This window comes from Python bivittatus, unplaced genomic scaffold (genome assembly GCF_059951505.1).
Source record: "Python bivittatus isolate LINGU-HERP-01145 unplaced genomic scaffold, Pbiv_v1 ctg000020_np1212, whole genome shotgun sequence".
NCBI classification, from domain to species: Eukaryota; Metazoa; Chordata; class Lepidosauria; order Squamata; family Pythonidae; genus Python; species Python bivittatus.
In genome coordinates this window covers 29,674,042-29,699,375 of record NW_028277030.1, presented here as the reverse complement: position 1 = coordinate 29,699,375, position 25,334 = coordinate 29,674,042, and positions in this window count along the sequence as shown.

Sequence of the window (25,334 nt, the reverse complement as noted above, 5' to 3'; positions counted from 1 at the left end):
ATTCATTTCTCCCTCTCTCCTCAGTGGGATCAGATCAAGCCTTTGAAGTAATACACACACAGAAATACAGGTAGTCCCCGGGTTAAGAACACCCAATTTAAGGATGACCCATAGTTAAGAACAGAGCCTATTGTAGCAAAATTCGAGTTAAATACACAATGATTCTAGTTAAATACACAATGGTTTGATTACATTAAGTACATTAAGTAGTATTAATTACACAATACTACTTATACAGTATTATACAATAATACTGTTCTGGCTGACATACAAATTCGGACAGACCTTGGGAATGGAACTCATTCTTAAAGTGGGGACTACCTGTAATGTAAAAAGAATAGACTACACACATCAGAAAACCTGGACCCTTTGGAAACATTTGAGCCAAATTTGGAAGCCTGCCCTTCCAGCAACCACTGGGCCCCAAAACTTTCCCTTTCAGCTCCCAAGAGTGGAGAAGCAGCAGGAATGTCCGAAAAGAAGAGGGATGTAACTTCCTGCTGGGGCACCCTGGGAGGAGCTAGATTTCTCCTGTGAACTGCTCCAGAAATCCCATCATTATTATAATTTTGAGAGTGACTTGTCCTTCTCCCCTTTTGAATGAAGCTTTGTTTCCACAAATGACACTGAGGCCATGCAAGCTCCATTTGCTGTTGTGTTGCCAGCTGATAATGTACCTTCTGTTCTGAAGCCTTTCTTGATCCAAGGCAGCACAGAAAAGGGACCCAAGAGGGTGCTAGATTTCCCATGGATTTCAGAGAGGATTGTATCTCCTTATGGCTTGGTTACATGTGCAGAAGGGACAGGACTTTCAGGCAGCTTGCATAAATAGGTCTGGGTTGACACACACAGAAACAAACACTCTATAAAAGATTATGCAGTAATAAGTAATTACTGAATATCTGGGATAAATACAGGAAAAGAATTAGTCCCAATCTCACCTCTTGTATTGTTATTAACTGTTTATTTTTATGAAGAGGAAGGTACTACAACATTTGTTCAGGGTAGCATTAACCATTTGTTTAGATCGGAAGACTTAATTATTAATTATGTTAAGTTAAAATCCTTTGAAATTCACAATGGTCCTGATACCTGATTGGTTTCAGTATCTTCAAATACCCAGCGCAGTCTAAAAAAAGTGCAGAAACAAAGGGAAATACTTACAGATTTGACTGCGTTAGAAAATCCTATATAAATAAGAACATTTGTTGGGCCATATTTATAGACTGCTGGTAAAGTATGACTCAGAAACCAAACAGGTAAAAAATTGGATGATTACATGGATGTGCTGACCATGGTTTTTGATACCCATTTTCATCTTAAGTTCATAGTGATTTTTAATACTTTAAATCATATGTGTCAAACTCAAGGCCCGCGGGCCACATCCGGCCCGGCGTGTAATTATATCCGGCCCACGAGATCATTTTATATTTTATTGTTAATGGCCCGGCGATATGAAGCGCTGGTAACACAATAAACTACAGATCCCATAATGCAGCGCTTCAGGTGCCTTGCCGAACGCTTCCCGCGTTAATCAAGTCTAACTTATGATGCTGCAAGTTATTGCGAAGCTAGCCCTCACAATGCCGAAGAGAAAAGTTGATTCTGAAAACAGAGCCTTTAAAAACTGAGGCTGAGTATATGTTTACTGACATTGAGGCTGAGTATATGTTTACTGACATTGCCGGTAAACCCGTGTGTCTCATTTGTGGAGCTAATGTGGCTGTAATTAAAGAATTTAATCTAAGACGGCACTATGAGACAAAACATCAGGATAACCTGAAAGGCCTGAATGCAGAGCAGAAGATACAGAAAGCAGAAGAGTTAAAGAAGAATCTGACACTTCAGCAGACGTTTTTTACCCGTGCAAAATCACAAAGTGAAGCTGCTGTGAAAGCAAGTTTTATCGTGGGAGAGGAGATCGCCAAATCAGCCAGGCCATTTACCGAGGGAGAATTTCTGAAGAGCTGCATGATCAAGGTGTTTGACGTCTTATGTCCAGACAAAAAGCAGATTCTGGCAAATGTAAGCCTGAGTAGAAATACGATTGCTGATCAAGTTTGTGAGATGGCCACTGATTTAAGAACACAGTTGAGTGAAAGAAGCAAAGACTTTATTGTATACTCTCTTGCTGTGGATGAAAGTATTGACATGACTGATACTGCACAGCTGGCCATCTTCATCCGTGGAGTGGACTCCAATTTGCGCGTTACAGAGGAAATAATGGACATTAAATCGATGCACGGGACAACGACTGGAAAAGACATTTTTGAAAATGTATGTCAAAGTATAACCGACATGAAACTGCCCTGGGACAAACTTATTGCACTTACAACTGATGGAGCACCATCTATTTGTGGTGAAAAAAGTGGACTAGTGGGAAGGATGTGAGTAAAGATGCAGGAGGAGAACTGTACTGGTGAGTTAATGGCATATCACTGCATCATACACCAGGAAGCACTATGTGGCAAAGTCCTGAAGATGGACAATGTAATGAGCACTGTAACACAAACCGTAAACTTTATCCGAGCTAAAGGTTTAAATCACCGGCAATTTCAGTCCTTTATGCGGGAGATAGATTCAGAGTTTGCTGACATTCCTTATCATACAGAGGTGCGTTGGCTAAGTCGGGGAAAAGTTCTCAACAGAGTTTTTGAGCTCAGCAACGAAATCTGTCAGTTCATGGACAGTAAAGGAAAAGACTCCACTAATTTTAGGGATGAAAAGTGGAAATGCGAGTTGGCATTTCTGGTTGACATAACAGCTCATCTCAACGCCTTAAACCTCCAGCTCCAGGGACGTGACCGCATGATCACTGACATGTATGACGGAGTGAAGGCATTTCAAGTGAAGCTGCTTTTATGGGAGACACAAATGCACCAGTGCAACTTGCCCCACTTTCCCTGTTGCCAAGTAATGTTGAACCAAGTCGGCACAACGGTGTTCCCAAATACGCACTTTGCTGATAAACTGAGCGCACTGCGCACTGAGTTCGCACGGCGCTTTGGTGACTTTGAAGAACAAAAAAAGAATTTTGAGTTGCTTCGCAACCCATTTGCCGTCGATGTGGAAACCGCATCTGTGCAGATTCAGATGGAGCTGATTGAGCTGCAGTGTAATGGTACACTGAAGGCAATGTACGACACTGCATGGCCCGCACAGTTTATTCACTCCATTCCTGCAGAAATGCCCCAGCTCCGTCTACATGCGGCTCGAACCTTGTGCATGTTTGGTAGCACATATCTGTGTGAGAAGCTCTTCTCAGTGATGAAGACTAACAAAACAGCACACAGGAGTCGTCTCACTGATGAGCACCTGCAGTCCATCCTGAGAATTTCCACAACACAGAACCTCACACCAAATATAAACGAACTTGTTGCCAAAAAAAGATGCCAGGCGTCCAGCTCTGATAAAATGACATAAGAGCAAAGACAACTGAATGATTTGATTTGTTATTGCTGAAAAGCACAAATTTTATTTATATTTCCAGGTTTTGTTATGCAGCATGTTCATATTTTGAATTTGTATAATTTTAACAGGATATATTTTTATGGAGAGCAAAATCTTTTGGGATATTTAAAATTTAAGTTTATTTTTTATATAAAATGACATAAGAGTAAAGAAATTTGAATGTTTGTTCTTTTAACGTTTACTTTATTTCTAACTTGTATAATTTAGACAGGATATATTTTGGAGAGCAAAATATCATAAGTTATTTAAGGTTTGAGTTGATTTATTCCGGAATAATATTCCTGTCTGTTTTTATTCATATTTATGTTCAAAAAAGTTAAGTTTTAAAAGTTTTAAAGTTTTAAAAGTTTAGTTTTAGTGTGTTTAATAAATGTTTATCCTGTTCGGCCCGCGACCTAAAGTGTGTTTTGGATTTTGGCCCCCTGTGCAATTGAGCTTGACACCCCTGCTTTAAACAGACTCCAATAAAGTCCATTGGAGTTGGATGGCTAATAAATTTAAAGAAATAATTATAACTAATTAATGTTATACTAGAAAGGTATAACCACCATACCATTTTAAAATTCCTGGTTTTATTTATACACACATACAGATACACACACACACACACACACACAAACCATAAAGTGTTTAGTTTTCTTGTACTTCTTTATGAATTTTATTTGAAGTGTTCAGTTAAAAAAAATGCTTTGGTGAGAGTGGGCAAGTGGATCCACCCTCCATGTCTCCATACAATGGGTTTTTTGGGTGGAGAATGGGGAGTTGGGGGGTTAGGTAGAAACCTGGATGGACTTTTTAGTATCCATAAAAGTAATCTCAGTGATTCCCTTTTTAATTTACCATATCAGAAGATAAGATTTATGTTTGCCCTTATTTGAATTTATTTTTCTTTATGTGCTAGATTTGTAAATTAAGTGTCTTGGTAAATCAATTGTCCAGAGGAAAACCGCTGTACCAGCTTACTTTGCACATTTCTTAGGGGAAAGTGGTAATGTCAAATGTGGGAGAATTAAATATTGGAATACTTTTTTCTAAATTTAAAGAGGGGAAATTCCTGTAGGTTCATTACATAGTATTTATTTATGCAGCACAGAATTTATAATAGAGCCTCAATGCAGTGTATCTGGAAGAAGCAAATATTTGTTCTGATATACATCTATTCTTTTGAGATAGGAATGTAATGATTACTATCACAGTCCTACTTTATTTCTTGATTTAAATTTAGAGGCTGTCTGACTGTAGAAGACTTTGGGTGGCTTACAGTTAAAATAGAAAGAACCATAAAACCGAGGATAAAAAGAACCATGCATGTTGGAAAACATAACAAAAGCAACCAACTACCGAAAGGGGCTCAACACCTACCCTAGTCCCAGGCCTGGGAGAACAGCCAAGTCTTCAGAGACTTTCAGAAGGTCATCAGGGTGGAAGCTGTATGGATCTCGGAAGGCATGGTGTTCCAGAAGGCAGGCTCCGTGACAGAGAAGATGTGGTTCCTCGCTCCAATAGATGGCACTGCTTAATCAAAGGGACCCAAAGCACACCCGCTCTGCCCAATCTCACTCTCCTAGGTTGATGCTCCACAGGAAAAAATGATATATTTCTCCTGTAACATTATATTTATCCTTTGGAAGTGCAGTATAAAATGAAGTATGGCACAAGTTCTAGATTAAGTTATTATTTAGCTGAAGTATGTGGAGTCAGTTATGGGCCCATGAGTACACAGATCTCAGGACATATTAATGAAACAAAACCAATATACAATTGTCTTCTGGTCAGATATTTATGTAACTTTTTTTCCTGGCCAGGATTTTTTCCCTTGACCTTCCCAAATTTAAGCACCCAGGGGAAAAACAAAACAAAACAAAAAACAGAATATGTTTTTTGTATATCCACTCGTGCCACTGCAGATTGTGAAGACTGGATCTATCTGGGTGTTACCATCAGTGCTCACTATATGAGCAGAGCATATGCTCTCTATTCTCCAAGCGCAGAACAAGGATTTAAGTTTCTTGCTCCACTCAGTGTTGGGGTCTAGGTTGAAATCCCTGTCATAATTTGTTTTTCCTCTGCTTTCATGACTTCTGAAAATTAGAGAATCAGTGAGTTGTGGTTGGCCATGGAGGATTTATACAGCACAGAAATTATTCTGCCTTTCAGGGGAAGAGGAGAAGTGGTGCATGCTGTATTTGAACCCCTGTCCTGAGGTCATTTTTCTGGTCCTCCCACATGCTGCTACGCCAAATGCCTTTTGCTATTTTGGATACTCCAGTCTGATAATTTCCCGCAAAACTGCTCCAGATCTTGGCAGCACATGTGAAGGTGCATTGTAAGCATCAATGGACGTAGCTGAACAATATTGGACAGACCCTAGATGTTGTGAAATGTGATTTGCACATTATCTGTGATCTTGTGTAGGTGGTGAAATTGGACTACAAGTGACTGAGACTGCAGTCCAGTCATTTCCTGATCCATTGGCAGTGATACCGTCTGGGGCTGAGGTGAGTTAGAGCTCTCATTGGGTATAGACTGGCAAAAAGGCCATGGTCCAAGGGCAGGCCATATAGAGGGCTGTTCTTGACATTTTGTTTTTGAGCTGGACTCTGTCCTTGCTGTATATGCCCCACTGGCTCTTGTGGATGGTTATCCCTTCTGCTGGAGTAAGAAGAAATTGGCAGCATCCACCTGCAGGCTGCTTGTTACTCTTTGTAGGTGTGTAGGTGCTCATGTGTGTGGATGACATGAGTGTGTATCACCAGTGGAGACCCCGCATTGGGAAACTTGGTCATCTCTGCCTGCCACATGCTTTTTTGCTCACAGGAATGCTGTTAAACTCTATTGTGAATGTCAGTGGAAAGTGTTCACCTATTCTTCTAAGGATTCCATGCTGGATTTGCCACAGTCTTCTTGAGCTCTTTTGACAATATCATCACTTGTGTCAGTACCACTTGTGACCACATCCTTGGCTGATATATTCAGCTGTATAGGAACTGATAATCCATATGCCTTGCTGAGTTTTTTAGGCTGTGCAGCAAGTAGGATGGCTTTCCTTCTTGACTCCTCGCCAGTTCCTAAAGCAACATCATATTCTTTGGCTGTTACTGAATTCATCACTACAGTGTTTCAGTGATCTTCTCTGACATTTCTTTGTACCTTTTGCCTCCTTCAGGAAGTCTGCTTGAGGAAAGCAGTCATGAAGCAAAGCAATATCTGAATTAGTCACACTGCAGTCTGCAAGGTATACCCAGACTGTCAACAAATGGTGCGTTATCCTTGTGCATCATGGTGTTGGTCAGTTCATACATTTGAAATCATTCACACAGGGCAGAAGATGGGCCTGGTATCAGCCCGAAACATCAGATCAACAGTTTGAAAATTAGCTGATTTCCCACAGGAAATCACTGTCCGACACCTCCAAAGACAAGAAGCAAGAGCCCTCCCAAATCCTCATGATTTTCTAGTATGTCTTGGAGACATCTATTGATGTTATTGATCTGTGCCTTCACCGTGGGTATTTCATCAATAATCGGTACCTGTGTTTTCATCAGCATGATTGTAGCTTGTTGGACATGTCTGCAGACAGGTCTGTCATGTTTGTCACAGCCTGGTTGATGAGGATGTGTACCGAGGCACACAGTTTCATACATAAAATGTTGATCATTATATTCAGAATAATTTCTGGGCAGCATAGAAATTATTAAGCGAGTTGGGAATATTTATCACAACCCTCTTCAAACTGTGTTGCTAAGGCCTCGATTGACATAAATGGAATTCTTGCTGCCACATTTCAGTTTTCCAGCCAGGTCAAATACATCAAATACTCCAGCCTTACTGAAAAATCCAGTCTGTTTTCAAGGTACAGTTGTGGCAATTTTTCTTTGCACAAGTCAGCGTAGCAGGTGATGCAGCATTTGTCTCAAGTACCTTTAACATAAAAGATTTTATTACATCCTCTGAGCCAGCCCTTTTCTTTAGGAATATTAGTAATATTTCAAAAATATTTTTTTGAATCACAGTTGGCCACAACATTTGCATATATACATGGGTCTTTCAACAATGGATGAAAAATACTTTATACAAACAATTTCCCAGTCTTTCTTTGCTTTAGCTCCTGTGTTATACTGTGCTGGAGTATGTTTATCATTTTCAGAGAGCCTACTTCTTGAATGCTGAATAATAGTTCAACTATACAGTATTGTTGCTTACACTTGCATTTCTTTGTATTCCAACATTCTGGTCTATTCTATTGCCCAGAATTCAGGGTCCACATGTATCTTTGTTCTTTCTTAATGCAGTATTTGCACAGTCTTTTCTGTCACCAAGAATGTTGGGTGTGTTCAGTGGGCAGCACGGCCCTTGATATTACAAGCCTATTCAATTACACAGTACTTTTTCTGCGTTTGGCCCTTATTTCTTGATTTATATACTGCCCCCTCTTAGATTCTAGGCAGCTCATAATAAAATAACCATGTACAAACATTAACATCAACCAAATAAAACACGTCTTGTGGCTTCTGAATTAAATAAATACTTCTTCCCTGGATTTTCTGCTTCAGATGAAATTGTGCTCTCTGCTCCAAAGACCTATTGGAAAAGCACAGTTTTAATTGTTTTTTTTTAAAAGGTTAGGACAGCCTTGGGGACAACTGTTCCAAAGGAAAAAGGGCTGCCACCAAGGAAGCATCTTGATTCCTTCCTCCTTGGCTTTTCGTAAAGGAGGAATTTTATTTTTGTGCTGTTGGTACACACATGGAGTGGGTGAGCAGACCTAAATGGGTCAGATGGTCTGAAAGGTAATGAAGACATGAGCCATTAAAGGGTTAATAGGGAACAACCAGTACCTTGAATTGGACCTGAACATTTCCTGGCAACCACTGCAGTTCCCAGAAAATTGGTGTTATTCGGCTGTACCAATGCTGACCTGTCAGCAGGAGAGCAGCTGCATTCAAAGCCGGTTGAAGTTCTGGATAACCCTCAGGGCAGTCCTACATAGCATGAATTGTAGTCATCCAGCACTGACAAGGGCATGTACTACTATTGCCAGAGCCTCTTGACTGAGAAAAGGCCAAAATGGTGCACCAGTCAAAGCCAGGTAACAGCTTTCCAGGCTGTGACTCCTCTTGCTGTTCCAATCGGAACTGCAAGAACAGAAGGAACCCCAAGTTGCAGATGTGCTCTTCTGAGGCAGTGCCACCCCAACCAGAACTAGAGAAAAAGGAGTACTGGAGCCTGAGGGCTTCTGAATAAATAGTATCTCCATCTTGCTGGGTTTCATCATAAACCTGCTCTGTTCCAGCCACCCTCTCCCTCAGGACTTCGAACCACAATGGCTGCTTGGCTGGAAATAGAGCTGAGTATCGTCAGCATATTGACGATGCATCACCCAGAACTGACAGATGACCTTCCCCAGCAGCTTCATGCAGACATTAAAGAAAATGAGGGAGAGGACAGCCCTAAGCTTCGCATAGTGAAGTACTAAGGATTTGTCCTCTTTTCCCACACTGATTGGAACCACTGCAAAGTAGTGATCCCAGACAGGACCATGGTTGATTGTACTGAATGCTGCTGGGACAGCAAGCAAAACATGGGGTAGTGCAATCTGTCTCCCCCCCCCCCATCCTGCCCACCCGAAGTCTTGCCATAGGTCAGCTACAAGAGAACCATACCTGGTCTTGAACTGGAAGGGGTCCTGATAATCCAGTTCAGATAGACCCTCTCTAACTGCTGTCCCATTACCTTCTCAACAACCGTCCCAGTCATTTGGATGTCTATTAGCCTTAGCAAATTGAAACGGAAGTATGGCACATTATGATAATTGCCTAGCCAAGGTGCAACTTTACAACTACTGGACTGCTCCCATGATTGGCACTGGGCAGGCAAAGAGCATTTTGCTGGAAAAGCATCACAAGGAAATTGCTGTCTTGCAGCCTCTCATGTGAGTATCTGCTTTCTCTGGTCAAGGAAGATGTAAGATGCGCTAAGGATGTTATGATGCAGCATATCAAGAGCAAGTTGCAATCTGAATTAAGTTGAATCTCCAGAGTGTGTATATCCCTCAGATACTGTCAGAGATACTCTCCTACAAACTATTTAAAGTCACTAACTTATCCAAAATATCAGTGAGCCATCTCAAGGGCACATTTTAATGATCTTCCCTTGGCAGTCTTAGAGGGTAGATATAAGACTATACTAGCCTTTGGGACTTTGTTCACTGCCTAGAGCCCCCCCAGGTGAGGTGGTTTAGAAATCTTATGAATGAATACATAAAATTAATAAATTAGGGATGGTAGAGTTAATTGAACACAGGAGTTTTAGACTGATAACTCGAACAGTACTATTTCAGCACTTACTAAACATAAATGCTAAATTTTATATTTATTTTCTTTTAGTAGGTAGAAATCCAAAAGAGTATCCTATATCTATTGGATATACAGTATCCAAATACCACTTTTTAGCAAACTCTGACTCAACAAACTCTGGTGTATCCTACAATGTATATTTTTCGTTGAAGTTTCATTGGGCATCTCTTTTGCGTTTATGTATGTATTCCAGGCATTGACCGTTAGTGCAATGCAATGCAATACAACATAATAAATATAATGTAAAATGTAACAGTAGTATTATGCTTCAGCTGTATAGGTGAAGTTCCCTGAGTGTCTGACTGATGTCACTGGAGAGGTAACATCCTTTCAGTGCCAGTCCTTTGCAGCGGACTGAAGAGGGACAGATCAAAGCTCTCTCAGTCCCTTGAGTCTCTGACTGGAGCATGGGGTGTGTGACAGTTACTGTCAGCTGGTTGCATCCCGACCACGGGAGTGGATGAAGCCAGCCTAGGCAGAAGAGAAGAGAAATTACAGGCATGTTTCCTGGAATGTCCTTTCATAATATAAAATCAGACAGTTCCACCATAACACAGTATGTCAGCTGAGAAAAGTCAGACAAAAACTCTCTCAGACCCCTTAAACTGCAGCTGCTTGAGGGTGAGGAGAAGCTTTTCTTTTTCATAACAGCTCAAAACCAGCAAGAGAAGGAAAATTAGAGCCAGTTTGGTCTAGTGGTGAAGGCCCCAGGCTAGAAAGCAGGAGACGGTGAGCTCTAGTCCTACCTGAGGCATAAAAGCCGGCTGGGTGACCTTTTGGGGCCAGTCACTCTCTCTCAGCCCAACTCACCTCGCAGGGTTGTTGTTGTGAGGAAAATAGGAGGAGGAAGGAGTATTAGGTATGTTCACCACCTTGAGTTATTTATAAAAATAAGAAAGGCGGGATAAAAAATCTAAAAAAAAAAAAAATTAAGTTTGCAGGTGTGATCCCTGGGGGTGGCATCTCATGCTTTTGTATGTGTGTACTTTCTCCCAGGAGTTTAATCAGAATGTGTACATACATGTTGCCTCTGTTATTCTGTGTGTGTGTGTGTGTGTGTGTGTGTACTCAGGATTAACCAAGGTGGGTTCCTATGGGTTGCCTGTGTGTTTCTGCTCACCCCTTGTGTTGTGACAGAATATATTTGTGTATATAAGGGGAGCGCATACCCGCTGCTCTGGATCATGTGACCTGGAGGGAGGGGGTTAGAATGGAGGAGCTGGCAGCATTCCAAACTGCCACTCCCTGAGGAATGAGTTGGGGGGGATTTTCCCCCCGGATTTTTATTTTCTTCTCTACAGCTTCCAGTCAGATCTGGCCTATTTTCTAACTTGATCTTTTGCTGGCTTGTCCACCCTACACCAGATTTGATTCTATTCTGTTCTGTTTTCAGAGAGTTATGCTGATGGACAGATGGACAGACAGACAGAGGCCTAACCTCTTTTACAGATTTTCTTTCCAACATTATGTTGGGTTGGAAAGAATAAACTGAAGTGTTAAATAGGGTCAGAGCTGGCTGAGATCTTTGCTAGTTTCATGAATATAAACTTCTCTGAGACATTCTTTTCTCATCTTTACTGTCTAAAGAGTAGGGTTCATCTCCATCCAAGGAGGCTGGATGTGTGTGCTATGTTCAGGGGACTTTTTTTTTTTTTTTAAGTTGGCTACTGACAATTCCAGATCTGGACACAGTGCCAACAAATATCCATAACTGTCCAATTCTGATGGCTACAAAAATATTAGCTTTAGGTTGAGATGAAACAAAGATTGATCCCTTAATTAAATCCTTTGACTTTTTCTTATTCTGCCTTTAAAATGCAGGATTCTAAATAATCAATACACATTGAATCACATAGAAAAAAACAATGATTTGCTCTTCGCCAAGCATTTGAAGTCGGTGCAAAGACACTGAACTTTTAAGAGCTCGGCAAAAGAGGCCGTAAAGCAGTACACAGTAATCCAAACTCCAATATGTCTTCCTTGCCATATTATAGAAGAGACAATGTTGGATGAAAGGTAGTTGGACAACTAAGCATATTCATTCTTGTTGCAAGATATGCTGAACAATAAATTGGTTGAATGAAAACAATGAAAGTCTTCCTCATAAACAGCACACTCCATTTTACCAAAAGGTAAATTCCATTTAATTTATTGGGTCTTATTTCCTATATCTAAAACTGTAGCACTGCTAGATTTACCTTCCTTCATCCAAAGTCACAGCCTTTTTCTCCATATACAAAAACAAGTATGTGTGTAATGGCTAAGAATGCTCTTTCCTCTTAAATAGGCCAGTTTTTCATTCATTGGGCTTTGAACCTAGATTTTTATTGGCTGGTACCATGAGTGAAATGATTATTTGGCATCTTAATGGGATTAAATAGTATAGAGGAAAATTTGATTAGACATCTACTAGCAGATGGGCATTTTTTTACAGCCAAGCTGCAATATCAATGAAATACATCTGGAACATAGTTTTGATATAATATTATATGGAGTACAGTATGACAGAGAAGTCCTATTCTGCAATTACAATGGAGGAAGGGTCGAGGTGGAATACCCCAGCTCTTCTGAAAGAATAGCTACCAGATCCTGGAACTGGGGGGAAGGAGATAGTGATAGGATTCATGCAATCATTAAAAACTCAGAGGATATGTCCAGAACATCCCTGGCATCTCTGCCACCTCCTCCAGTTAAGGACTGAATTGACCATGGAGTCCACATGCTACTCACAAATACAGGGATTAGGGAGTGAGCCAATCCATAGATTTAGAGTCAGCGGCCAGTTCATCCCTCTCCTAGGACAGAGAAAACAGAGCACAGTCAAGGCAGCTCTGCATCATGTTCTGCTAAAGCTGGTGAGAAGGTGGTGATGATGGTTGAAACCCTCCCAGTGACAAAACTCTTTTACGGCTCCTCATTCTCACAAAAATGTGACCTAAGAATAAACACAGGGATTCTGTGATCTGAATCTCAACCTGCAGAGCAAGCATAAAGAAACTGCCAGCATCTATTGTTCCAACCCACACAGGGGTCATTGCTTTCTCTTCCTTGACTGCTATCATTGTAATTGCCGAGACACAGGGATAAATGCACAAACACTCCCAACTTCGGGGGTTCAGGTGCTCAAGGGGGGTGGCATGGTAATATCCTTCCCCCCACAACATGTGTGCTGGTGGGAAGATCCACATAAGGAACAATCTTAGTCCTCCAGGTTGTAAAATTAAACAGAAAGAAAATGGGAATCAGGAGGAAATTGTTAGCAAGTCAAACTAAGAAACAAAGGGAAAGGCAGAGCTTTTGACTTCTGAGTTAGGAATAATGCTAAGAATAACAAAAACGGTTTTTAAAGATATCTTCAGAATAAAAGGAAAAGAAAAGAGTCAGTATATAAATTGTCCAATGAAGAAGACAAAATACCTACAAGTGACAAAGAAAAGGCAGATTTACTCAATTCTTATTTTGGCTCAGATTCTTGACAAGAGGGAGTAGATTCCATAAGGCAACTGTGAAGAACAGGATGAACGGGGCAGAAAAGAAGAAACAGGGTGCGGTATTATCTTTTTACTTGGAATGAATTTAAATCTCCAGGACCAGATTAATTGCATCTTAGGGATACTGAAGGAACCTTTATGCACTACCTTGAAAAAATCTGGAGAACTGGTGAAATGCCAGATGACTGGAGGAAAGCAAATGTCCTTTTCCTGAAAAAGTGGAAAAAGAAACATCCAGAAAACTATAGACCATGAAGTTCATAAAGAGACTGTAAAATGTAAACATCTTTGAACAATGTGGAAACTACCATAAATCAGAACACATATTGATAGGCTAAACTTACCTCATTTTGCTTGGGTAATTTCCTTAATAGATTGTGGGAATTCTACAGACATTATATAACTTCAGCAAGCTTTTGACAAAATATTCCATGAAATGCTGATTAGCAAGCTAGTTATGTGTGGGCTGGATAAGGCAATTAAGAAAATACATATTGCCTCAAAATTGTACTTAAAGAATGGTCATCAGATTGGAGAGAGATCATGAGTTGAAGTAAGACAAAGATTAATCCTGAAGTTCTTTATTCTTCAATAGTTTTTAGGCCTGTGAAGAGCTTCAGGTTTGAAGGTAAAGTGGTGCTTCACAGTGTGCATGAGCACGCATGTCACATCTGCCTGAAACTCTAAACAGCTGCCTCTTTTCCTGAGATTGTGTGGTTGTTACAAAGGTCAAGCCCTGTTCTCTCTGGTTCCACAGTGCAGGATGTGCATTAATACATTTAAATTTCAGAAACCCCCATTCCAATTGAATGTTGGAAAATACTTCCAAACAATAAAAGCAATTTGATAGTGAAAACATTTATTTGGAGAGGTAGTGGGGTCTCTTTCTCTGGATGTGTTGAAGCAGAGGTTGCATAGCCATTTTTCAGGAGTACTTTAATATGGTTTCTATACTGTGCAGGAGATTGGCCTTGATTTCCAACTCTATGAATCTATATCTGGTGGAGGAAGCATTTCAGAGGATACAGCCAAACATATGCACATGGCTACAGTTGCAGAAGTATTTGCAAAAGTCTGCAAAAGTCTTCACAACAACAATATCCTCTGGGTTGGGCTACTGTAATGCGCTCTACATGGGGCTACCCTTGAAGAGTATCCGGAAGCTACAGCTGGTACAGAATGCAGTGGCGTGGACAGTTCTTAATGCCCCTAGGAGGGCACGTATAACACCCCTGTTGCGTGAGCTGCATTGGTTGCCAGTTTGTTTCCGGGTCCAATTCAAGGTGTTGGTCATCACCTTTAAAGCCCTTCATGGCATGGGACCAGGTTATCTGAGGAATCGCCTTGCCCCGGTCATCTCAGCCCGCCCCACTCGGTCCAGCAGAAGGGGCAGGTTGCAGACCCCACCCGTCAAGGAATTTCGATTGGTGGGGTCTAGGCAGAGAGCCTTTTCTGCTGTAGCGCCCGCCCTATGGAACATCTTGCCGCCTGAGGTGCGGTGTGCCCCCTCCCTCATGGCCTTCAGGAAAGAGATCAAATCCTGGTTCTGCAGAAGGCCTGGGGACCAGAGGGGGGCCCGCACCTGTGGAGATGGCTGGTGGGGTGAGGGGTTGTCCCCCCCCAGCATCTTACAGGTTTTTTAGGGCCAAATTATAGGAGGTTTTTAGGCCATTTTTATATATGTTTTTAAACTATTTATAGATTATGTTTATGTTTGGAGAGTCCTGTGTTTTTTCTTTTTTATTATTGTGAGCCGCCCAGAGTCACCCATTGGGGGAGATGGGCGGCATACAAATTTGAAAATAAATAAATAAATAAAATAAAATAAATAACAACAAGGGGACATAATGGATGTCTCCTCTAGGAAACCATTCACTGCAGAGGCTAGTGCATTAGTGGGAAGCTTTTACTGCACCTCCACTCTGCTAATTATATGCTTAGTGGCAGGGACAGTTGTGCCCTATGACCAGATGGACCAGATGACACACAAGGTCAGGAAATACACATTTGGGATGCTGAAAATGTGACTTTGATCCTCTTCTACATTGAGGCAGCACATGGTGAGAAGTTTGGAAAAGGTATCCCTATTGCACAACAAGAAGCTAACCACAGGGCCTTTGACCCTGGAAATGAGCCAGCAACTAGGTAAAAAAAAGCAAAAGAAAAAAAAGCAGACATGCTGCTTTTACATTGTAGTTGAGAAGTATGTGTTTAATAAAAGCATATCTATTTGTTGGTTCTGCCCTTTATGTGATTTTGCTCTAAGTCTGAATCATGCAACAAAGTTCTAAGTCTGAATCTATTAAGTAGCATAAAGCCTCATTCAAGTCTGCTAGGTCTCTTCCCAAAAGACAGCTTAACCAGTCTTCTATGCAGAAATGTGAATTAAAAATGTCATTTACTTTAATAAATGATATGCTATGTACTGTTTTAGAACTGACAGTGATTGTTGGTTTGGTGTGAGTTCAAATACAGAAGATTGAGCTAGTCATATTTATTAAGAGCAATCCAAAGTCATAGCTATTTTTAAATATAATTAATTTCCAAACAATGTTTCAAAGAATGCCAAAATATAGAGAAATGCATAAAATGTGTTGCACAGAATGTTTCTTTAATCAATATTTTTGATTGTCTACAAGCTATAAAAGTTTAGAATCACAGGATGGCACTTCTGCTCTTTTTTTCCAGGAGAAATAGTTTCAGAGGGCTTCAACTGAAGCCTGCAGGCAGCATATTCTTAATGTCTGAACTAACCAAGTATTAAAAGGTTTGGGTCAGGCTATTTTTCAAGACTGTTTGGGTCCATAATACCTCCCAGTTTTTAAAAAGCAGCATAAGAGGCTTTATTTCTTATGGAACTTTCTCCCAAGTAATGTAAAATCAGCTTCTTCAGTTTAAGTATTTGAACAAACACTTAAACTCTAACTTTCAAAGTAATTTTAATGAATACATTTTCTTGATACATATCTATGTTAGATGTGCCACTGTAATTTTTCAGCTATGGCTGGGAAATATGTTTATACTTAACACATTCTTTGAATGTTAAGATTTTACTCATACAGTTATATTAATAATGCATTTTATTGATTTGTTGTTGGCCATTTGGAATGGTGAGAAAGGCAATTTATAATTTTTTTTTTAATCTACAGTTCACTTTAAATAGGAACCGAAGCTTATCTTAAACGAGGAGCAGGCAGAAAACACAATAAGATCTCATGGGAACTCATTGGCTGGGCTCCAGTAGATTTGTTCCTGATTCTTAATGATTTAACACTGAGAAAGGTTAAAATAATCCCTTGCCTGTGAAATAGGTTGCTTTGAGGAAGAACACTAGAGGATGCAAAAGGCTGTGGAGTTTTATGAGAAAGAACGGTCAATTTATTTTGGGGATTGAGACTAATTCCTGCACTGGGCAACTTTCCAGGAGCGATCTCGTCCTTTACATCAAGGTGTATGCTTCTGGCTATTACTCAGCCTTCAGCCATGCTAGCTGGTAGCTTTAAGAGCTGTGATCCCAACATAGTTGGTGGGCCCCATGTTGGAGGTAAGGGCATTAAATCACAGTATGTTACTGGATTAAAGTCTCTTCATTTTTTCCTTTGGCTGAAAAGATTGTTTGAGTAAATAGATGATGATGATGATGAAGTCTCCCTATGTATGCCTGTAAATCTTGGAGGATGGAATGCCTGTCTAGTACGTTTTGCACCACTAATTGAATAGTAATGATGCCAATCATAGTTCAACCTGTTTTTTTCAGTATGGATGAGGGCAGATAGTTGGCCTGTGTTGTTGCACTAGATTTACATGGAGATGTTTTCATGCAGCTCCTTAATAATGTCAGTTATCAATCTATAGAGGATTGCTCCAGGCTGAACATAAAACAAAAAAAGACTGTTGATTTCTTTGCACTGCAACAGGTAAACAACCCTTGTGCTTAAGGCTTTGTTACTGCCTACAGTATAATAAAGATTCTAATTTGCTGAGTTGTATCTAAGAGTTTTCTGCTAAGTCAAGCTGTGTCCCGCATAAAGGATTAAGTGTCCGGAGAGCTATAATTTGACCAGGCTTAAATTATCCTCCTTTGGACACATTATGCAAAGACCTGGCTCTCTGGAGAAGGCTCTAATGCTGGGAAAGGTGGAAAGAAAGCAAAGGAGAGGACAACCAGCAGCAAGGTAGATAAACTCAGTTACAGTGACGATGAGGGCACCCATGGGAGTCCTAAAAGAATAGGTTAGGGATAGATTGTCATGGAGAAAATCTATGTATGTGGTCGCCAGGAGTCAGAAACAACTTGATGGCACATAATCAATCAATCATATAGCTGAAAAGATATTTGGATGCTGTAATCAGTATAAGATATGGGATAGCACAGTTTGCTGACTCCTCTGCTTGCATTTCTGTAGCTGAAGAAGAGAAGCAGGACTCTTGTGATAAGCTTTTCAATCCCTCTTCCTTCTCATCTTTCAGTAATGAAAAAGGTAATCATACATATGTTAATGTAGCATGTTTGAGGTTTGTAATTAATTCTCCAGCTGCATTTACAGGTTTTGCATATGGCAGCCTAACACAGCTGGTGAATTTGTGTTGGGGTCATTCATACCACTGTCTGCAGCAATGTTCTGAAGTCTCCTAGGTGTAGCAATAAACAATAAGTAGTGTTTATATGGAAATGCCTGTATGCAAACTCATATATTCATGAAAGTCATGTACAAACATATATTATATTAGAGGAAATTAGCCCCCCAAACTGTGCATAATATACAAAATTGCAAATCAAAATGGGTTTGTTTGCACCAAAGCACCCACACATTTGAACATAATTTTTTAAAAAAATTCTAAAGATCAATGAGCCATATTTGATATAAGCATTAATCCAAGAAACTAGGACCTACCAAAATTAACAGATTTGCTCACTTTTAGTTTTTTCTATCAGCACTACTTCAGCAGAATTCAATAATACAACACTTGCTATATTCTAGGCCTGCATCTCCAGTTACATGGATCTGGTTACAAAAATCACTTCTTTTTGACAATCTGCCAATTAGAATAAAGAAAGTGAGCTAATATGATCTGCTATAGGGCAGCTTCTTATGTATTCCATACCCAGATGTTATCTTGGAATCATACCTTGATGTAGCTTGCACTGTGACATTGTATAAAATTATATGAAGGATCAACTAAAACAGAAATGGAGAAACCATAAACCCTGGAGCAACCATCAACCATAATTGCCCAGAATGTGCAGCCATCTCCTTCTATGTTGACAAAGGAAACACACAAAATGTATATAAACCTAGTTAAAAGAAACACTCTGAACTCCCTCCCCTAACAGAAGGATAAATAAAAGAGGAAAGATGTGGTATTCCCCATATCTGTGACCGCTCCACTCACTTTGCATCTTTACTCCACTCATCATGGCTCTCAGCTGTTCTCCAAATGTTAAGTGTAGTTCCTGGCCACCCAAATGTTGCCACCCCTTGAGCTAAAGGCACTACATTTGATTAGGATTAATCAGATCCAGTACTGTACCACAATGGTACATCTAAAGTACAGAGACTGTGTACAAAAAACAAAGACATTCTTGAAGTAGGATTGGCATGATCCTAATTCAATCCAGTACATTATTCCTTGGGGGTATAGCCCAATGAACTAGTGAGGAAGTGGTATTTACCCTAAATTGAACTGACACATGTTATGGGGAGTAACGGTATGTTTCTTGCAATATATTAAGTTCTATTTTATTCCAGGTCAGAGTGGAGACCAACCTGATTGTAATAAACAGTCTTGTATCATTGTATAACACCTCTTGTATCACTGTGTTCTCATAAATAAACAACACAATATTCGGTGATGTTTCTGAACTGCATTAACTTCAATCTGGAAAACACCTTGATCTTTAACAGCCATCTGATATATTACTGTATATATATTTAAGTCTCGTTCAAGTTGGGCTTGACTCCTGGTGACTTCAGAGACCTGTCTATGGTATTTCCATATTGTAAATAATATGAAAATAGTTTAATGCCATTGCCTTCTTCTGGGATTTTGGGATTTGTTTTTTAATTTCCCAATCTGGTTTATAACAATAACACAAATACTTTTTAAAAAAAAAATTATTGAAATTTTTTATTACAATAGTAAAAGCAAATACAAACTAAACTCAGAGAAAGAAAGAGAAATAGAAAGAGTAAAAAGTGCAAAGAAAGAAAAGTAGGCAAGATAAAAAGAAAAGAAATATATAAAGAAGTGACTTCTGATTTTCATCACAAGTATAAACTAATTTGATCTCTCTTCACCCCTTATAAGGTTACAGATATTTCTTCTTCCCATAACCCATCCCTTTTCTATATGCAAATCCATAAATCATTAACTTTTCAGCAAAAAATCAGTAAAGGGTTACCAAAGCTTTGTAGGAACATGTCTTATTTTAACCTTGATCAAACAAGCCAACTCTATATTCTTTCCTTTTACTTCTAACAATCTTGATCTTTAATTCACTCTGATGTTGTTGTAGGATTTGGTCCCTCATCCATTTTTAGTTTTCCCATCCCAAAGGCTTTTTCAAGGCTTTAGCAAACCTCTTTTGTAAATCCAGTAAAAAGCCATTATCCAGGTCATTCTTTTGGTTTATCATTTATAATTCCACTTTGATTTTCAAACCTTTAAGCAACTTCTTTTGTGTATCCAGAAGAAAGTCCTTATCGGGATCATTCTCTTAGCTTGTCATTTGTATTTCCACTTTAGTGACCTTCCCTATCTTGTAATCCACACTTTTTTTGTTATCCAGTATTTCTAGTTCTACTATTTCTGCATCAGGTAAAACTTGTTTTGCATCTGTCATTCCTTCATTAGGGTCATTTCCCAGCATTAGAACCTTCTCCAGAGAGCTAGGTCTTTGCATAATGTGTCCGAAGTAGAATAATTTGAGCCTGGTCATCTGTGTTTTGGAGCATGAATGGTGATATACTCAAGGCTCAATTCTAGGAAGGCTTATTTGGAAGCAAGTCATACTGAGTAGATAAAGAATGCTTGGTAGGACTGGGCTATGTCATATGTTTGATTTTTCATATTTAGGTCCAGATTCAACCAGGAGATCTTGAAAAGCAAGTTTGTTACAACCATAGTCTCCTTCCCTTGGTGCTGCCTGCTATTTTTGCAACATTTATGCAGAAATTGTCATAATTGGCAACTGAAGTACCATTATGAGTTCTAACACAACAACTCTGTTGACTGTTATAATTTGCATCCCCTTCGGTTAATTGCAGTCTTGGCTTTGAAAGCCCAAGGAGCTGAAAAGTGCTGCCGGCCTACTTTGTCCCTTTTTCAAATTAAAAAGGTGAACGAACCACAGGATGCATCCAGAAACTAATTGGCTGCAGAAGCACTACTGGTCAGACAGTCACCCTTTACAGTAATGTGAAAGATGCCATCCTGGAAATATCTTTCTCTGTTATTTCTTTTCTCATGTCTAATTCTTTCATTCTTATTGAAGGAGGCTTGGGAAGGCCATTGGATTGGAAGCTCTCAGTGGTAATACTAGGAATGATTCTCAAGGAGGCAGACAGATTTAAAGAATCTTGTTTTCAGTATGATAGCTCTGTAAGAGCTGGGGCCAATGAAATCTAGATCTTAAGGGCAACAGAAACTCAGTTCTGGAATCAAGTTTAAGCAGACCATTTAAATACTCATAAGGTATTTAAATGAGCTACTATATGGTCGGAAGTGTGATTGAGTTGGTCTTTGTTTAAAAGTAAGTCAAACTCCCTGTATTATCATCATGATCCCTGATCTCTGTATTGAGCAAGCAACACTATCACTGAATATTTCAATGAATGGTATGATTATGCACATGATTGTGTGTGCATAATTCATGACCCATAGACTGAAATATGAATATAAGGGGTAGGCTGAGGCCCAGAGACATTAGCAGCTTCAGGGAGGTGATTTTCATCAAGAGAATGGCAGATGGAAGGTCTAAATTTTTCCTACTCCAAGTCGCATACAATATTCTCCCCCTTCAGCTTTTATTTGCATTTAAAAAAATGTATGTGAACTACTTTTATTTACTTCATAATAGGTATAACTTGGTTCCAAAATAAGAAAGGAAAGAAAAACCGATTCCATCTGTTATTGGTTGATAGGCAGCTGCAAATAGGAGCCGGTTACAACACCCACTCTCTGAAATTCTCTCCCCCACTTAAGGAAACCCACTTAAAACTACTTTCTTGCCAGCACTTACTAAAATCACTGAAGACTCTCTCTTCTCGACAGCCTTTTAATACTGTGTGATCCACTGCATTGATCAGATTGTTTCTGCTGAGGCTGACTAGGACTGAGTGGGGTCAATATTTTTTTTTCTTCACCTTCGGAAGAAAATCTCTTGGCCTTGCCTTAAGTGGTGAGAGACATTGTAAATATTCATGCCAACTGTTGCTGCAGTATCTGAGTATGGGATCACAGCAACGTTTGCTGAGTTCCTAAAAATAGGTACTATTTTTCAAGCTGGCTTTTGAACTTACAGAATTGTATCATGCACATTATCATGCATTTCATGATCCCCCAGGGTCTTTAGGGCATCTCTCTGGATGCTTAGCAGGTTCCTTTCCCTATCTGGCGTCTACATTTTTAAAGATACTTTTGATAGATTAAATTCATAAACAGAGAAAGCTAGCATGCTGCAAAGCACTAGCTTCCAACATTATTTTTAAAAATATCTCAGGACATTTATTTATTTATATGTGCATACAATTTACTGTATATGGCCGCCCACCCAGTTTTCACAAGTCTGGGGGGCTAACAATACATTAAAAATCAACACAGAAAACCCTAAAATGAGCATTTAAAAGAATTATAACAGGAACACAAGCATCAAAACAATTTGCAGAGTATAAAGTGCCAGAACCCACTAAAAATAACATTTTTCATTCAGCCACACAGATCAGGCACACCTAATATCCGGGCCCTAGCACCTGGGGGAAGTGCCAGGTTTTAAGGCATTCCTAAAGACTAACAAGGTTGGGAGGAATGCTATTCCAGATGGCAGGCACCCACTGATTCCTATATTCATGTTTAGAAAATAATATAGAAAATACTTGCATCTCAATTATTTCTTGGAAGCACGCCCATCTGCCCAGAAAAAAAGAGAAAGGTCAACTGGGAAATGGTAGGGGTTGTCTTGGGGGCAAATCATTTCCACTAGTCTGTCTTGGTGTTTGCTGACTGGCTACACCCCTTTGGGCAGCCAGGAAAACACTGCTAGTGAGATGTTTTCAAAATTCCAAAGATGACACCAGGCCAAAATAAATTAGTATATATAAATAAATATATTTGAAGTATCTCAGTCTTCAACACAGCAAACATACACACAAATATATAGACAGAACCAAGAGCTTCATTTTGGTTGGCCATGCATTTCATGTTTGTTTGGTTTGCATTGGTACTGGAAGTGGATTCTTGTTCTTAGAGTCCAACAGCACATTATGTACCATACATATAGCCTATTTTCCCTAAGTTTTTTTAATGTAAAAATAAACATGCCAATAGAAACCCTTTTCTTCACCCTAATTAGCAGGTCATATTTGGCAAGATTAATGCTGTGCTGAAATGTGCTTTACAATTTTTCAAAAGTTGTCTTCCCTTATGAAAATGACCTCTGGTTTTCTCTCTTATTCTCAGTCTGCTTGAGAATATTTTGAATTTCTCTTAATGATATTTTTGAACCTACTGCATTGTTGGAGCTGGTGTAAATGGCACTGCTCACCAACACATCTGGGTGGATGGGGGGGGTCAAAAAAGGCAAGATGGTAGTCATGGCAGTGTAACTGAAGCCTTATCCCTGTATTTGTACATATACAAAAAGCAGAGCTGTGACTGCTGTGACCTTCATCTTACCCTTTTTAGCCCTCTTGTGTACACCATTGATATTGCTGAAGTTCGTATTTTCTGTGACACATCTTTCCATGATTACAAAGCTTCCCTAGCTTCATACATTTTATTTATTAATTATTTATTTATTTGTCAAATTTGTATGGCCACTCATCTCATGCAAAATGACTCTGGGTAGCATACAATAAAACCAGGAATTAAAACATTTCTATAAAACCAGTTAAAAACAACGAACATAAATAAAGCAAGATTGTGAGAGGGAAGATATTACATATAATACAGCCAGCATGCAGGCTCCCTATTATCAGAGGATCCTTAGACTTGCTGGAAAAAACCCACATTTTGAGAGCTTTATAGAAGCCCATGAGGGTTGCGGCTAACCTCACCTCGGGAGCGATGATGTTCCAGAGGGCAGGTGCCATGGCAGAAAAGGATTTGGAAAAAAAAACATTTCCTAGTTTCAAAAGGCCTAATGGGAGAAACTTCCTCAGAATGTCTTCCCTTGGGATTTAGGGTGGCTGCTGTCAGCCCTTCAAGGTATTTCAGAGAAGAAGCACAAACTATGAGTACTAACACCACCTTTATTGTAAGGTTATAGTAACAGAATCATGCAAATTTGAAAGCACTTCTCCCCTCCTTTACTTTTCCTTTCCAGAGAACTAGGGAGGGCCCCTTCTAAGATGCTTTCCATGCTCCTTTCACTTCTGTGGGCTGAGATACCTTTTGCATGATGGTTGTCTAGGCTACAGCTCTTCCTCATGTCTTCCAAGGTCATTCTCACAGACGATTATAGCTGCCATCTCTGGAGATGTGGGTGAACAATGAAAGACAAGTTACTGATGCAGGATACATCTCTTGATCACCTCCTAAGTAAATAAGAGCAAGAACATCATTTTCTGCTCATGAGAATTTCTCCAAAAGTCTTGGAAACAACTTTTGAGAGTAAGTTCTCTGTCATCAAATTGAAGAAGAACTGGTAGAAAGGTTTACAAGAGTTTTTTTTCCTGCATGGAACTGGTCAGAATTGTGTCGAGGAAACATCAAACCTGACCTTCTCATTTGCAATTATTCTCACCTAGATCAGAGCCCTGAATGTTCCTCCTCCTCCTCCTCCTCAATCATCATCATCATCATCATCTAAAGTGTAAGGCCCATACCAAACTCCCTGCTACTTCTGTAACCTTGAGAAGGCTATGCCTAGCACTTCCCTTTTCCAGTGGGCTGGCTGTAGGCTTGTCTGAATTGGGGCAATTTACTTATATATTTGTTTAATATTTGTAACCCATCTCTATCCTGGAGGACCCAGTTACAATGATTAAGTATAGAATTTTTATAAGTTGAATTTTAGTTTCAGAACAAACATTAACCCCCCCCCCCATTATAAGGTGTTTAATTGCAGCAGTAATTATTCACTGCAAAAAAAATGGCATTCTTCCATGCTATCCATATTTGGATAGCAAATACATTATAAAACAAATGCCATCATTTAAACTGAAAGGAAAAAGAGAGAGATGAAAACAGAACAGAAGAAGCAAGTGCCCAGAATCACAGGCTGATCATGGTAATCTCGCTCTACATTACAAAGGATGCGGCAATGAGTTCATTCACCAGTAACTCCAATTATGGCTCATTATGTCAGCATAGGAAAATCGTCACAAAATATTAACCAGTAGCAACTTCACAGACACTTTATATTTGTCATCCAAGCTGACATTTTGCCAGTAATGGTGCTTTCTTTAATAGCTCTTGTGGAAGGCTTGGAGCACACAGCAGTCACAAAGGCAGGCGACAGAGTTGCCTCTGTTCTCAAGCAGGAGCAAAACACCTAATGAAACACTGGCATGCCCTTAGGCCCGGCTACAGCTTTGAAACTTGTGTTTATTTTTATTTCCCTGCACTGTTTTATTCTATGTATTTTATCAGTATACCCTAACATCTTTAGAATATTCAGTAAATAATAAATAATACCACTTGCTTTGTTCAGAATGAATGACCATTTTCAATGGTTTCAGCTTATTATGAATCAACATTCATGCTCACTGCTCAGTCACTCTTGCTTTAGCACTTGTGGCCAGGAGGAGTATCTAAACAATCCTGGATACTTCTGTTCATGGCTTGATTGATTGAT